This window comes from Mercurialis annua, linkage group LG6 (genome assembly GCF_937616625.2).
Source record: "Mercurialis annua linkage group LG6, ddMerAnnu1.2, whole genome shotgun sequence".
Lineage (NCBI taxonomy): Eukaryota > Viridiplantae > Streptophyta > Magnoliopsida > Malpighiales > Euphorbiaceae > Mercurialis > Mercurialis annua.
Window position 1 is genome coordinate 40,911,155 of NC_065575.1, and position 15,382 is coordinate 40,926,536.

Sequence of the window (15,382 nt, forward strand, 5' to 3'; positions counted from 1 at the left end):
TCATATCCTTAACAACTCGTTCTACGTTGGTCTATAAACCCGTAGATAACTTATACTTGGAGTTATTGAGGTAATGTCTTTAGATTTCTATAATAACTTTTTATTCCTTTCCTCCTAGTTCCTTGTCATCACACTCCTTATGAGTACTCTTATTCACGACTTATTCTTGTCGTCGTCTTACATATCATTCTTTATTGCCGCATCTCCAATCGTCACATCTCTAATTATCGTCGATAATCTTAAGCGTTGTTTACATTGGATTACTTCAGTATCCAATGTACTAACGTTCACTAATACTTATGGAATTCCTTATGGAATGTATTCCCACACTGACATTTATTCTGTCAGCACAACTAATATCAGGCCCACTTAACATACTCTTTTAACACTTCTTAATCCTTAATGCGAAATTTATGTCAATTCTTACATTCAGTCTTCGCAACATCTTCCAAATCTTTTTCCTTTATACTATCATGTAGCGTTAAGCTTACTTCTCATTTTTGTCCATATCGTAGATGCACTCCTTTGTAATCTTTCTTTGATTCCTTGTTCTTAGTTAACCAATAGGATAAATAGTCTAAATGCTATGATCCTATGGTATTCCTTTTTGTGTTCCTTATTCACGCTCTAATCGTGTTTCTTAATCCTCTTCTATTGTATTCCTTGCTTTCCTTTTCATCGTATCTCATATATCGCTTATCACTTACTTTTAATATCCACAACATCGATCACTAATAGAGAGTTTGTGGCTTTCCTCGTCTAAACTTTTCGATGTAGTGCGTTTCAATCGTACCTATATCATTTTATCGTATTTGTACTATCATCATGGCCGTCTGTAAAGCCAATCATATGCGGGTATCACCTCTATCGCATCTCGTATTCCTGATATTTCTCATTTCAGCACCATAAACGTCGATCACCAACTAAATACTGGGTCGCAAATCTTTTGCCTGAATTATCGACGTAGTGCGTTCTTAATTACTTATATACCGTTCTTTTGTACTCTTACTGACATTTTAACTGTCAGTAAATCGCATTCTATGTCTATGTCCTCTTTATCCTTCTTTATTTCCATATGTCTGTGACTATATAGAGTTCTATTTCTCTAATCTCCTTGTCGATTTTCCACGTGACTTTTCTCTTTTTCTTTTCCTCGATCACTCTTATCGAGTCCCTTGCGTCATACGCAGGTTATCCGTACTTTCCTTTACTCTGATTAATTTATCATACTCATCATGCACCTTTGGCATTCTCTCGAGCATACACAGAAAGTCAGTGGAATACAGTCTCACTAATAGTGTTCCTTGTGATAAGGAGCGCATTTGTCTCCTAACCTGATTCAGAGCCCCTTGTGCCTGACCATTGGCTATCTTTGCATCCTCCCTCGGCTTGTGATATTTCCATACACTGGACCAGAAATGCTTACTCTAGTATTCCTTGACATCGGACTAGTATGATAACTCTTCTTCCTCGAGTCCTCTTCCTGAGGATCCCTTTCTGGGAATGTATCAAACAAGTTTGATCGTACTTAATCCTCTAAGGATTATAGTCAATTTCCTATATTGATCACGTCATACACTTTACTCTTTATTTGACCTAACTTGAAGTTTAAGGCTAACACTTCACATACATCCATTACATTTGTACTTTTCACAACTTACTATTCCGCTTCATAACCGAAATCTTAAGGTGGAAGTTTCAACTCTCAATCCACCGATTACAGTTCTTGTTATTTGTCTCTTGATTTAAGTACCTTGATCTTTCCCGATTATCCTTACCAGAACTAATAGTCCAAAGAATTTTCCTAATCGGGTTATAAACTTAATTCATATTATCTGGTCTATCACTGCTCTTAATCACTTGTCGAAATTAATCATGGGTGGAATCTTTCATCAAGACCCTAATTCGGCAATACAGTTTGTCCTTTATCTGCTTGATATATATGAGCATCTTACTTTACTTTTCTTAGAGAATCTAGCATACCACTTGATCCGATAAACTCTTTTAGTCTTATCTTAAGTAGACTAACATTAAATCTCTATAGGTGTTCATTTCTTCACGTCGATACTATCTTTATATCCATCGTCCTATCATTGTCACACAATTCCTTATATCGGTTGTTTTTACGGCTAACTGATTTATAATGACGTTGGGTACTGCGGCACTCCCGATGCCTGTACATTCCCACTTTATCGTGTTGGGTTCCCGTTGACCTTCATCACATTTCTGGCCTTTGCAGGCCAATTGGACTAGGTTGCATTCACCTTTGTCACCTCGATCTTCTTCTTGCGCCTCATATACTTGCTGTACAACAGCACGCGTTCGTGCAACTCTTCGTTCCTTGTATAGCGATTATATAAAGGAATACTGATAAATTCCTTAAAATATAATCTCTACTAATCATCACGTCTAATCGCTGTCCACGTACGTTGGACTTTAGGAATATCTCCTTCCTTTTTACCTTTTATGATTACGTTGTTTATTGCTAGTCTTCTGAGTATTCTAACTCATTGTAGACTTAGCAATTTACTAAAACATATACTCGCGTTGTATATGTTACACACATATATCATCATAGCTAATAGCATTTACGTGGTCAGGATTCAAGAAAATCAGCGTCCCCTAGATTTTCTTGACTACACATTGTAATTTAAGTCTTGCGAGCATTCCGCTCACACAGATTTAATCAAACATCAAGAGTATTAAAACATAGCATACATGTCACACATTGTTAATCATATATGTTTTACTATCCGAACACATATCTATTATCCTAGTCATATACTAGTCTGTCTAATCAAGGCTAAGTTCATTAACTAGAGGCATAAATCATATGTTCTCATAACTATACGTATTCATTCGCCTCATAGCCTAGATAACAGCTTGCTCGCGAGCATCTCACTTCCGTCTCAGAGTTCTGGTCTAGGTATACTCACATTAAAAACAAAACTCTTTGAAAACTCTTTCAAATAAAACGACTCATTTAAAAATTTCATTTAAATCTTAGCAAAATTGTGCACTAGGGTGATGACGTCTCTCATCCCCAAAGAGTTGCCACATCTCACCTCTTCGTTTGAACATAATGCATATGATGCATGTCTTATTAATGCATGTATTGATGTATGTAGTGATGCATTTCTATCAATGTCATGGCAATTATCAATGACTATTACGGGTCTAGGCACAATTAGGCTTTTAGAATCGTTGAAACAAATAACTTTTAAAAGTTATAAACTTCGAGTTTTGTAAGTTCTCTAGACCTTTAAACTCTGCTTCTGGAAAGTTCCTCAACTTCTACAACTTTACATTTTTCCTTCTCACTCTTTCTGAAATTTCGATCGATCGAATCCAATAACATCGCTCATGCTATCTGGTGCTAAGCACACATGTATATATAACATCAAATCGCAATCATAACAATTATTTTCTATTCAGAGGAGGCAATACATCTCCCAGAATCTTCATCTGAAGTGCATATCATATATGCACGTCTCATCAAAACAATATATACGTATATATCTCGTATATACGTGTCACAAGAAACAAGTAAGCATTTCATAAATCAACTTATCATACTTATCTCAAATCAAATCACACTAACGACTTGGATCAGACAAACTCCAACTCTATAGCTGCAGTAGTTCCTAGGTTACTCAACCGACAAACACATTTTAGCAGAGGTAACTGGACCAACTGCTCTGATACCACAATTGTCACGACCCAAATTATTGAGCCGAGACCGGCGCTAGGGAATGGGAGTGGTAGCTCCGAAACCCGTAGCAAGCCTAAAACCTCTAATAATTTTTCGCAAATAAAAGTATAGTACATAATATGTATTAAAACATTTTCATGAAAACCCCTTTCAGATAATTCATTTATAATTATTAATATCATATTAAAGTTTACAATATAAAAATATTGTTTGAAGTCAAACTGTTTATCTAGTACTGACACCTACTGACTACTGCAGCTTTAGGAACTCACACTTGTGCAAGTCCAATGACTTCTGGCACAACGGAGATGATTTGTCTGATCCGACTTCTAATACCTGCAAACATCAGAGTGAGGGGTCAGTATTTGGGAAAATACTGAGTGAGTATGCAACTTATCATCGGTATTATCAAAATACACATCGCATACTCAAACTTATATATATCTATCTCGATATGATATAAAAATAACATAATATTTATAAATAACAGATCCGACCGAAACCCTAATCTTAAACTCTGAACTTATCTTATTCCGAATATTCGAATCAAACTGATCCAAATGGTCCGACCCGGGAGTGTTCACACTCAACCACGTCAGCCGCGGCCAATCTCTTATTCTCCAAGTGTAAGTTCAATTCACTGGTACATTCAATCCACTAGATACGGGGCTCAGGTTACTTAACCGAGTTCGCTCTCGTGGGGCTCAGGTTAATTTAACCGAGTTCACTCTCGTATCGCATTCTTATCGTATGCGCATTTCGTAGTCTCATAGACAATCTAGACACGCTAGACTGACTCAAATACTGGTGATCACACAGCCTATTGACACCCAATAGGTAGTTGATTTCTTCGGATCGCATGCTAGATACTCATATTCAAACAATGAATATAATGGCATTCATATAATCATATTCATCAAACATACCTTCTTATATAAGCAAATCATATAAATGCGACGTATTGATAATCATATTTATAATATATCAAAATAACTTTAATAATGATAATACGCGAAAGTAAATTGCCACTCACAGTGACCGCTATCCAAAATTGCACTATTATAATCCCGCAAGCGTAAGCTCCATGCGTCGTTCTATCCCTTAGCTATTCTGGCCCGTCGATCCGGTATTTCACCGATACGCCAGTTACTTATTCGGGTGACCTATACATTAAATCCGTAAACGTAGGTTTAGTATCAAAATCCTAAGTTATAAACTTAGGTTATCACGATCGTATCTCAAATACGACTCTCAACTTTCTCTTAATCACACCTCTCTTTTAAACGTCCTAATTTATGTTTTGATATTCAATCGAATCGTGATTGTTTATGCGACTTGAAACTGTCTGAAATCAAGTTTCCGCGTCGCGTCAGGGCCCAGAAGGCCCGATTCGAAAATCCCCCTTTGGCGAAGGACTGCACGTTCGTGCAGCAGTGTACTGCACGTTCGTGCAGTAGAACGTGCAGTACGCTGCACGTTCGTGTGCTCCACGTTCGTGTAGTGTACTACACGAACGTGTGCTACACGTTCGTGCAGTCTGCTACACGAACGTGTACTGCACGTTCGTGCAGTCTGCTACACGAACGTGTACTGCACGTTCGTGCAGCAAACGGCTGCCGATGTGCAGCTCCGGGGTTCATTCCCCGGGCCAATTCCGACGTGCTTAAACGTCCAAAATCGATTCTAGCACGATTTCCATTAATAACCATCTCAAATATCATCAAAAACGCCAATAGAAACGCGATTACGATTCGTTTGATTCGTTAAAACGAAATAACCCTTATTTATCAATTCTCATAATAAAAACGTCAAGCTTACCTCGATTTGAAGCTTAGCGATGATAGAGAATCGAATTCTGAACGAATCGATATAAAGAACTCGCGATTTGAGCGAGAAACGGCGAAACGGCGGCGGAACGTATCGATCGCCATTTTCCTTCTGCTCCTTCCCCTTTCATCTGGAATCATCTGATTCCTTACCAATTCATATATACATAATTGGCTAATTGTCCATTTTGATCCTTTATTTCTTTAACTTAAACCAATTCTCTTTTAAACTTTCTAATTTAACCAAACGGTTAAATTATTCTTTTAACTCAATTACTTACGTATTATTTATATCCAAATAAATAATACTAATCCATAATTATTATTTCCCGTCAATAATCTTTTAATTACTATTCTCGAGATTTATTTGGCTAATTTACGTTTTGGCCCTTGAACTTTTCAAAAGTTACAATTTAGCCCAAAACGCATCCGCGTCCAAATTTTAAAAGGTCTCCGATTGACCCGAAACTTTTACCACATATACTATAAAATATTTCGCGGGCTTTGGCGAAATAATATCCCTTCGGGTCTTATATGGTTAAATCACCATTTTAGTCCCTGTACTTTATTTTGCGACTTTCTTAATATTTTTCTTTTCCAATTCTAATTCCAACTCTAGAACTGAAATATAATATTAAATCTTTCGCAATAATCCTTTCGAGTCCGTCCTGCTAAAATTTAATAATAATCCTAATCTCTCGGAAATCTTTCTGATATCGCCACTCTAGCGACTTAACACTGGACACGTGGTCCAATTAACTACTTAAATATTTTGGGGTATTACAACTCCAAAGGTAACAACTGACACCTAATATGGCTATATACTAAAACAGGCAAAAGCAGGCGTTGGAAAATACAATGAGAAGACAAATCAAAATCTAGAATAGACTCAGACAAGCTCAAAGGCGAAGGCAAAGTCTTCACCAACTTAATTGAAAAACCCCTTTGGAAAACGCAAAAAAGCGAAGTCATGTGTAATAATAAGGTATTTCGATCTCCACCCCTCTAGTAAACTAATATCCAACCGTCCTTTTCTACCATTGGCGAAAATCAAAACAGTATCATTCCTAGATGAACAGACAAAGTAATGGAACACGTTCATATAATGTGATTGCCCCCGAAGCCTACATGATTCTAGAAAAGCAGCTAAAATCTAGATAGTTTCGGGATGAAGCTCCCCGGGGGCAATCTATAAATCATAATAAAGTTCAAAAATAAAAGGATCGAGTGGAATTCGAAGTCCATCAATAAGTTGTTCTTAAAAAATGGCAACCTCCCAAGGCAAATCAGGATAGCCAACAACCCTTATGCGATAATCGGGTTTTCTAACCCCATAATTTGAAGAAAAGTTATATTTAAAAGGAATCTCTAAGATTTGAACCTCGGATAGGGACGACTCCCTAAGGGACATACAATCAAATTTAACTTTCACCCTCCTAACTGGCATTTTTAGGCGAGGAAATTGACGAACAACCAAAATTGAAAAGGAAAAAGAAATCAAATCAAAGAAAAAAATAGAAAATGAAATAAAATCCAAAAAAACAGAAAATCGCAATAAATAAAGTGCTATTAGAGAAACGCAATAAAGGCTATGAAAGTATTTGGGATTGAATAAACAAGAAACTAAAGATGAAAGATCAACAACAAAAATTTAAAAATCCAGAAAAATTATAGGAAAAAGATGATGGTAAAAAAATAGATAAAACAAAGAAATGAAACGAAGGAAATTTTAAGAAGAAGGAACGGACAAGACGTACACAGTATAATGAAGCCACGTGGCACGAATCCAAAAACACTTAATAGACACATGTCACAAAGTGAAAATAAAGAAAAGTCAAAGGATCCAAATGGCAAGTAAAACGACCCGCCAAAAGATAAAACGATTCGCCAAACAAAAGTTAAAAGCATACAAGGCATAAATAATAAGGCTTTAGTTTACTTGTGTAGGACTAATAATGGAAACTAAATTCCAGCATATATATAATGGAACCGAGTCGTAAAGGATCCACTTTTTCGAATAAATCTCAGAACTCGCCTAAGGTGAAAACCCAATAATAATATTCAAGTCCATGAGACGTCGCCATGCCCAAAAGTTAACGAGGGATTCGCCTGAATCCCCAATAAAACCGAAGGATTTGGTAAAGATCTGAAATCAAGTCCAAAACGTGTCCTCAAAGACCTGATTATACGAAAATATAATAATATCTAAAAGACCAGATATACAAAATCACTTTTTTATTTGGAGACTGACTCCTATCTGGGAAGATATAACTCTATTTAGGAAGATATTCCTAAATAGGATTCTTATTGAATAAGAAATCATTTTCCTATTCAAACACACCCTACTATATAGGTTTCACTTTCCTATTTAGATTTTATAAAGTATTACTTCACTACTATATAAGGAGTTTGAGGTATGTCTAAAAGAGAATTATATTTAATACGCAAATACTCTGCTCAAAGCTCAATACTGAACTTTGGCATCAGAGAGTTAATCGGACAACCATCGTCTGATTAACCTTCTACCATGTTTTGCAGATTTAATGAAAGATACAGAAGGCATATACATTATTCACCATATAAAAATGTTGTAAAAATTACCCTTCGTACATGACCACTTAAAAATAATTTACTTTCTCTTAATTTTCATTTATAAAATATTGTTTTTTAAAAAAATCATAAACACCAGAAAAACATCAAAAATACAATTCTGGAGTTTGGTGGCCGGTCGTTGGAATTTGGCTCAAACAATTTTGGTCAACGACAGTCAACACGTGGTGTGCTCACTATTAACCGGTAGATTTTTAATTTATTAACTGTATTGTCTGAGTGTTTTACAAGTGTTTTTAGGTGCATTCTAATTGTTTTTTTTGTGTATATTTGATCTTGTTGACGGTTATGCATGAGTGTGTGTTAAGTATTTTTAGGTATATATTAAGTGTTTTATTTGTATTTTTTAGTATTTTCGGTGTACTCTCAGTGTTTTCATTGCATATTTGATTTCATTGACCGTTATGCATGGATATGTTTAAGTATTTATTAGGTGTACCTTAAATGATTTCTCCGGTGTTTTTTCTTTTGTATTTTTTAAATACTTTTGGGGTGTATTTCTGGCATACTAATACTGAAAATAAACTAAAAGTAGACTTAAAATAAATCAGTTTAATTTTGATTTACTTTTAGTTTATTTTTGTGTTTTTTAGTCCGGTATTTTTATAAATATCGTTTTAGTATTTCAAAAAATTAATTTTTTTGCTAGTATTTTTATAAATAATTTTTTTGCTTGTATTTTTATAAATAATTTTTTTGCTTGTATTTTTATAAATAATTTTTTTCAAATAATTTGAAAATACCACTATGAATTGGAATACAAATTTTCATCTTAAACATCAATTAGTAAAAAATTGAGTGAGCAATATTTTAAATCTCTACATAAATAAATTAAGAATATGATAAAAAAAACTAATTTAATTTTATATTTTCGTACAAATCAAACTTTATATAGGTTTGCGGGATTAGAATTATTCTTAATTAATTGAATATGATCTATCATATTCAATCAATTTACACTCTTTTCAAAAAAATGAATAATATAATTTAATTTAATGTTTTCTAAAAATTAAATTTATTTTTTTATTTTTTTAAAATTAAATTATTTCTTTTATAATAAAAAATACTATAAATTATATTCAAACAATTTCAGGGAATTTTGATCCATTTTACACTGAGTAATTATTATTTTTATGTTGGCCATTGCATTTTGCATTGAAGTCTAATGGGTTGCTTTAACAACCTCTAGCAGATTGAAAATTCTGCATCTAAACAAAAGTAGTTCAAAAATTAATACCCATTAATTTTGATGGAAAGTTATTTTTCCATTATATTGTTGAACACGATAAATGTAAATGAAAAAAAAAAAGTGATATAACAACAAAGATTGAATAGAGTGGCAAGAGATTATTCTTTTTTTAATGGCTAAATCTATGCTGAGATTTCTATATTATATCATTTTTATTTCCGAAGTCTTTATGCTATTTTTTTTGTTTTTCCAATCTCTTTTTTTTTTAGTTAACTTTTGATTTGTATGCCCTTTTATGTGATTGGAGGAAACAAAATTATCAATAGAAGGACTGAAAAAACTAAAAAAAATTAGCTAAGTAGAGGAACTAAAAAAACAATAAATTAGTATAAAGACTTCCAAAATAAAAATGACATAATAAATTCTTGTATGAGTTGTGTCATTTTTAATCAAAAAATTTGAATTCAATTATAAAATTTTATAATAATTTTCAAAAATTTCCAAAAGAAATTTTATTTTTAATTCAGTCCAAATGTATATGTACCAAAATAGTAGGGATGATAATTGAGACACTTAATCACCTGAATCTTTTTGATGGGCATACAGCCATTAAAGCCATTGATTACATCTCCCCAACAGCAACATCTGCATTTAGAGCTAACCATGTGATCTCCACAAATATAAAATTCAAAATCTACCCATCCAACATCATTAATCATAATGCCTCAAGTTTATTTAATTGCAATCAACACCTTTACTCAACTTTTCCCAATTAATTTGGTCCCAGAAAAATTATTCCCAAATTATTCTTATAAAAATAATTATGTAAGTATCTTCTTCAAACTAGAATGATCTAAATTTTCTTTTGCATTATTATTGTGACGATAATTAGTGGAGATTTATTGTCTGAACAAATAAATGGAATAATTGAATTAAAAGATACTCCATATGGCTTCCAAATTGAGTTTTAAACAAGAAAAGAACATCAACTTTTATAATTTGGACCACATTGAACATTTAATAAAACCATTTAAATGTCATTTTTAAGGAATCAATATTCCAAAAACCATACGATTCCCTTGTGCCTTTGTACGATGTTTAGTATTCCCCTGGACCGCATATTTTTGGTATTTCAGAAGATAATTTATATTCTTATACTGTGAAAAAAATTAATTTGAAGATAGATGTTAGATGGATTTTGAAAGGAAAGAAAATGGAGTCGCTTAAAGAATGGAAATGTGGATAGCCTCACCTAGTAGATGGATTAGAGGTTTGCAAAAATTTAATTGGACTATAAAATCAAATCAAATTGAATCGAACTAAATTGAGTTGTCTCGCTCAATTCAACAGACTCGAAATGATTTGGTTCTTAGTTCATACAGGTTCCGTCTTTAAGACAAATTTTGAGCTTGTTCGGACCATCTTTTGGTCTAAGTAAATAAAAGTTGTACAGTTATTTGTCATCTTTCCATGAAAATTTTAATCACATGATTTGAATATTTCTAACTACAGATATGGTCTGGCACTATATCTAAATTTTCAACTATCGATCTAAACTTTCCGATATTGATTTAATGGTTACTTTGTTTGCATTTGGCTTTTATTCTCCATTCTTTTTCTCTTTTGAGTTGATAAAAATCAATTTGTCGCACTTTATTTCATTTGTAAAATTATCATCCAAAACATTAAGTATTTAAATTTTATATAAAATATATACAAATAAAGTGAAAAACTAAGTACATAAATCTCCAAATTATACGAAATAACACACTGAAACATACTTTATTAACAATATAAAATAGGCATAAAATAGAAGCTTATCAGTATTTTACTCCTTTTTTAGAGTTAATTACATAAAAAAAATCACGACCTTTACACGGAGTTTTATTTTAAACACGAACTTTAAAAGTTGGCATTTAAAGACACGGCCTTTCATTTTTTCCAAATCTATCACCAAAGTAAATGTTACGATCCGATTTCACGAGGCAAGACCGGCGCTAGGTAATGGGAGTGGTAGCTCCGAAATCCGTAACAAGCGTAAAAATACTTGTAAATTTTTCGATCTTATATATCATGTTTCATATATGAAATAATATCAAAATACATGTAACCCCATTAGAAACATACAATAGAGTTAAAACGCATTATACAAATACATAGTCAAAAATATCTAGACTCATGCGGACTATTAGAATGAAAACCTTCTTTCATGTCTTGTAATCATTTGAGAATTAAAACTTTGAAAACTTGACTCTCCAAATCATAGCTTACTCTTCCTGTAAAATTGGCGGAACAACGAGGTCAGTGTAAAACTGAGTGAGTTCACCGAATTACAAGCAATATTACATAAAGGGGTGAAAACGTTTGAAAACTGTTTTATATAAAAAATACTCTTTTCAAATCATACTTTTCATATTCTTCATTTTCTTTCATAATTCTTATTCACTTCATAAACATATAGTTTATGTTATATTCATACTAGATATCTTTCATTTCTTAATTTTGGAGTTTTTCTTGTATCTAATAGTTTCTTAGATTTTCGATTGAGATCCTAGATCGTATCGTCGTAGTAGATCCTTATCGAACTGAACTTCTGAAAAGTCGATTGTAACTTGATCCTGATGGTCTGGTCCCGAGATGGTTCCATAGTTAAACACAATCATCTGGTACAATCCTGGAATAGTTCCACCGAGTTTAAGTCGTACCATTCTTATAACTTCATCCTGATTGTTTGGTCCCGAGATAGTTCAATTACAATTTTACTGTGATTTGCAATTACAACACGAATTTTAAAACTTGACAATGTTAGTCAACTTTCATTTTTGACAAATCAGAATACAAAGTTAGGAAAACACTAACGTGAATATTATAATATACAGCCATATCAACATTTCTATTGTTGCACGATTGGTTGGTGTTATAATTTATCAAAAAAATAAAAGTTGATAACTAACATTGTCAAATTTTAAAATTCGTGTTGTAATTGCAGAACACGCTAATTTTTTTAATTTAAATTGCAATTAACCCGTTATTGATAATCCAGTTTTTAACAGTAATTTTACATTTGAATTGCAGTTAACTAGACAAATTAATATAAAATCATTCATTTTTATCATATACGACCAAGTATAATCTTCATATAATTGAAAAACATCTATCAAAATTATATTACGATTGACGAAATTAAAAGATTAGATTATAAATTAAGAAAATTATTATTTTTTTTAAATTAACTACAGTTGAGTTTGTTCATGTAGATTTTTGGGTTGCTCGGGATGTTTTTGCATTTATTTAAGCTTTAAATTCAATTATTTTTTGAGATTTAAGGTTTCTCAAAGTTTAATTGAAGTATAGTCCAAAAAAAAAAATTACAAGCGTAAATAGTGCACAAGATATTTTTAGTTTGTTTTATGCGGCCAACTTTTTTTTCTAATTTTAAATTTTATTTATAGTTCATGGGATCAAATGTCAAATTTAATTTGATATTTTTAGTTTTTTTTATATATTTGATTTATTTCAATTTATTCTGTTTTTTAATATAATTTAATTTTTGATAAAAAAAATATTAATAAAAAAATATTTTTAAACAATTAGACCAAAAGAAACTGAATGCATCAATTGGGAGTTGTCAACCTTTTTCGTCTTTTATGCTGAATTCATAAATATTGTTGCTAATTAGATGCTTCTTGAGAGGCGAAAAAAACAAAATGATTTGTGGGCAACTTATTTTGACCATAAATTAAAAGGGAAGAATGGGTTTGAGATGAGATGAGGTTCACTTTCTCAATTCATTAGATAAGGCTCCCGCCCAAACCCTAGAAATGGATTACTTCAATTTACTTATTATACATAATTTCACCTTTTTTTAAGGGCTTTTTACACAAACAACCTACATTTGCTAATTATTTACTTTTATACATGACATACTTTCCACTTACTAAACTACCACACACGGAGCTAATTATAACTTTTATACGGATCTTATATATTCAGCCCTAATATCACAATTTCATTTATTTTCTCTCTCCTCATCATTCATTCTCTCTTCTTCTCAGCTCATATTTCTCTCTCTTCCTCTCACCTCATTTTCCTCTCTTTTCTCTACCGTTCTTTATTTTTCTGTTCTGTCGTCTTCCGCTTCGCCGTCCTTCGCTCCTCCGTCATCGTTCTCATCATCATCTTTGTTGTCATCTTCGCCAACGTCATCATCTCCTCTACTCGTCGTCGTCATTTATTTGATTTCAGATCTACAATTTATCCATTCTTCTTCTTTTTTATTTTCAGATCTATACTTTTTTTACTGTTTCTCACCATTAAACATGTATAGAGATTATATTTCAAGAATATAATGCTAATTTCATGTTATGTAATATCAATTAATGGTTATATGAAATAATTTTTTGTTATTTCTGCATTTTTTTGTGTTTGGTTGTATTTCTGTGTTTTTTTATTCTGCAGCTCGATTTGTTGATGATGGTTGATTGCTGAAATATTATAATAATTACAGTGATGTTGATTTTATGTTGATTTTGTGTTGATAATCAGTTGGTATTTCCTTAATTTTAACATTGAAAAAATTTATTCTAAAAAATACATTAGCAAATTAGATAATTTTGTGCGTGAAATAAACTGAAAAAAAAAAACAAAATTTAAATGAGATTAGATAAGAATATGTTAGCATTATCATGTTGACAAGTTGTTGATTTCTTGTTGATATTTTATCGATTGTCACAATTTTTCAAAAAAATATGTTTTATTTTATTCCTTATGTTGATTCGTTGTTGATTTATTGTTGAAATTATGTTGATATGTATTTCAAATTTTTTTGATTTTCAATTTTATGTTGACATGTTGTTGATATACTGTTGATAACATGTTGATTTTTCAATCATTGAAAGAAAAATAAAGTTAGTCTTAAATTGATGTATTAATGAACTATTGATATGTTTTTGATAATATGTTGATTGTTTTTGACGTAAATCAATCAATGTTCTCATTTTACAAACATCTTGACTAAATTAACATTAATTGTTGATTCGTTGTTGATTTATTGTTGACATTATGTTGATAAATATTTTAACTTTTTTTGATTTTCAATTTTATGTTGACATGTTGTTGATATACTGTTGATAACATGTTGATTTTTCAATCATTAAAAGAAAAGTAAAGTTAATCTTAAATTGCTGTATTGATGAGCTGTTGACATGTTTTTGATAATATGGTGATTGTTTTTGACTTAAATCAATCGATGCTCTCATTTTACAAACATCTTGACTAAATTAGCATTAATTGTTGATATCATGTTGACATTATGTTGATAACTTGTTAATATGATAGTAGTAATTCTACTAAAGAACAATAAAGGTACAAAATGTTTAAAATAAATGAATCAGATAAAGATGTTAGCAGAGTAAGTAATCAAAACAATATGAAAAAACAACAACAATAATTCAAATGAAAAAAATAAAATTATTCTTACATATAAAAATAAAAATATATTAAATATACACCAACACAACAGTTCACAAATTAAAGAAATCTATTTCAAAATATATTTTCCTCAATTCTCTTTGCAGTTGCACAATTTCTTCAAAATCACTTGTATAATTGTTTTGTGTTCCACCTCTCATACCTAACTAAATTTCGATAAAGACAGCTATGATACAGTTTCATTTCATCCAACTAAAGTTTATTTCACAGACAATATTATCTTATTTGTCAATGTTAAAATAAAAAGAATCAGTAGATATCAACATAATATCAACATAAAGTCAACATAAAATCAACAACACTGTAACATTACAATAATTCAGCAATCAATCATCAATAACAAATCGTTCTGCAGAATAAAAAAAACGCAGAAATACAACAAAACACAAAAAAATGCAGAAATAACAGAATTTTATTATATAAAATCACAAAATTATTATATATAACATGAAATAAGTATTAGATTCTTTAAAGATACTCTTTATACATGTTTAATGGTGAATCAACAGTAAAATATAAACAAATTACAGATCTGAAAATAAAAAAAAGAACAAA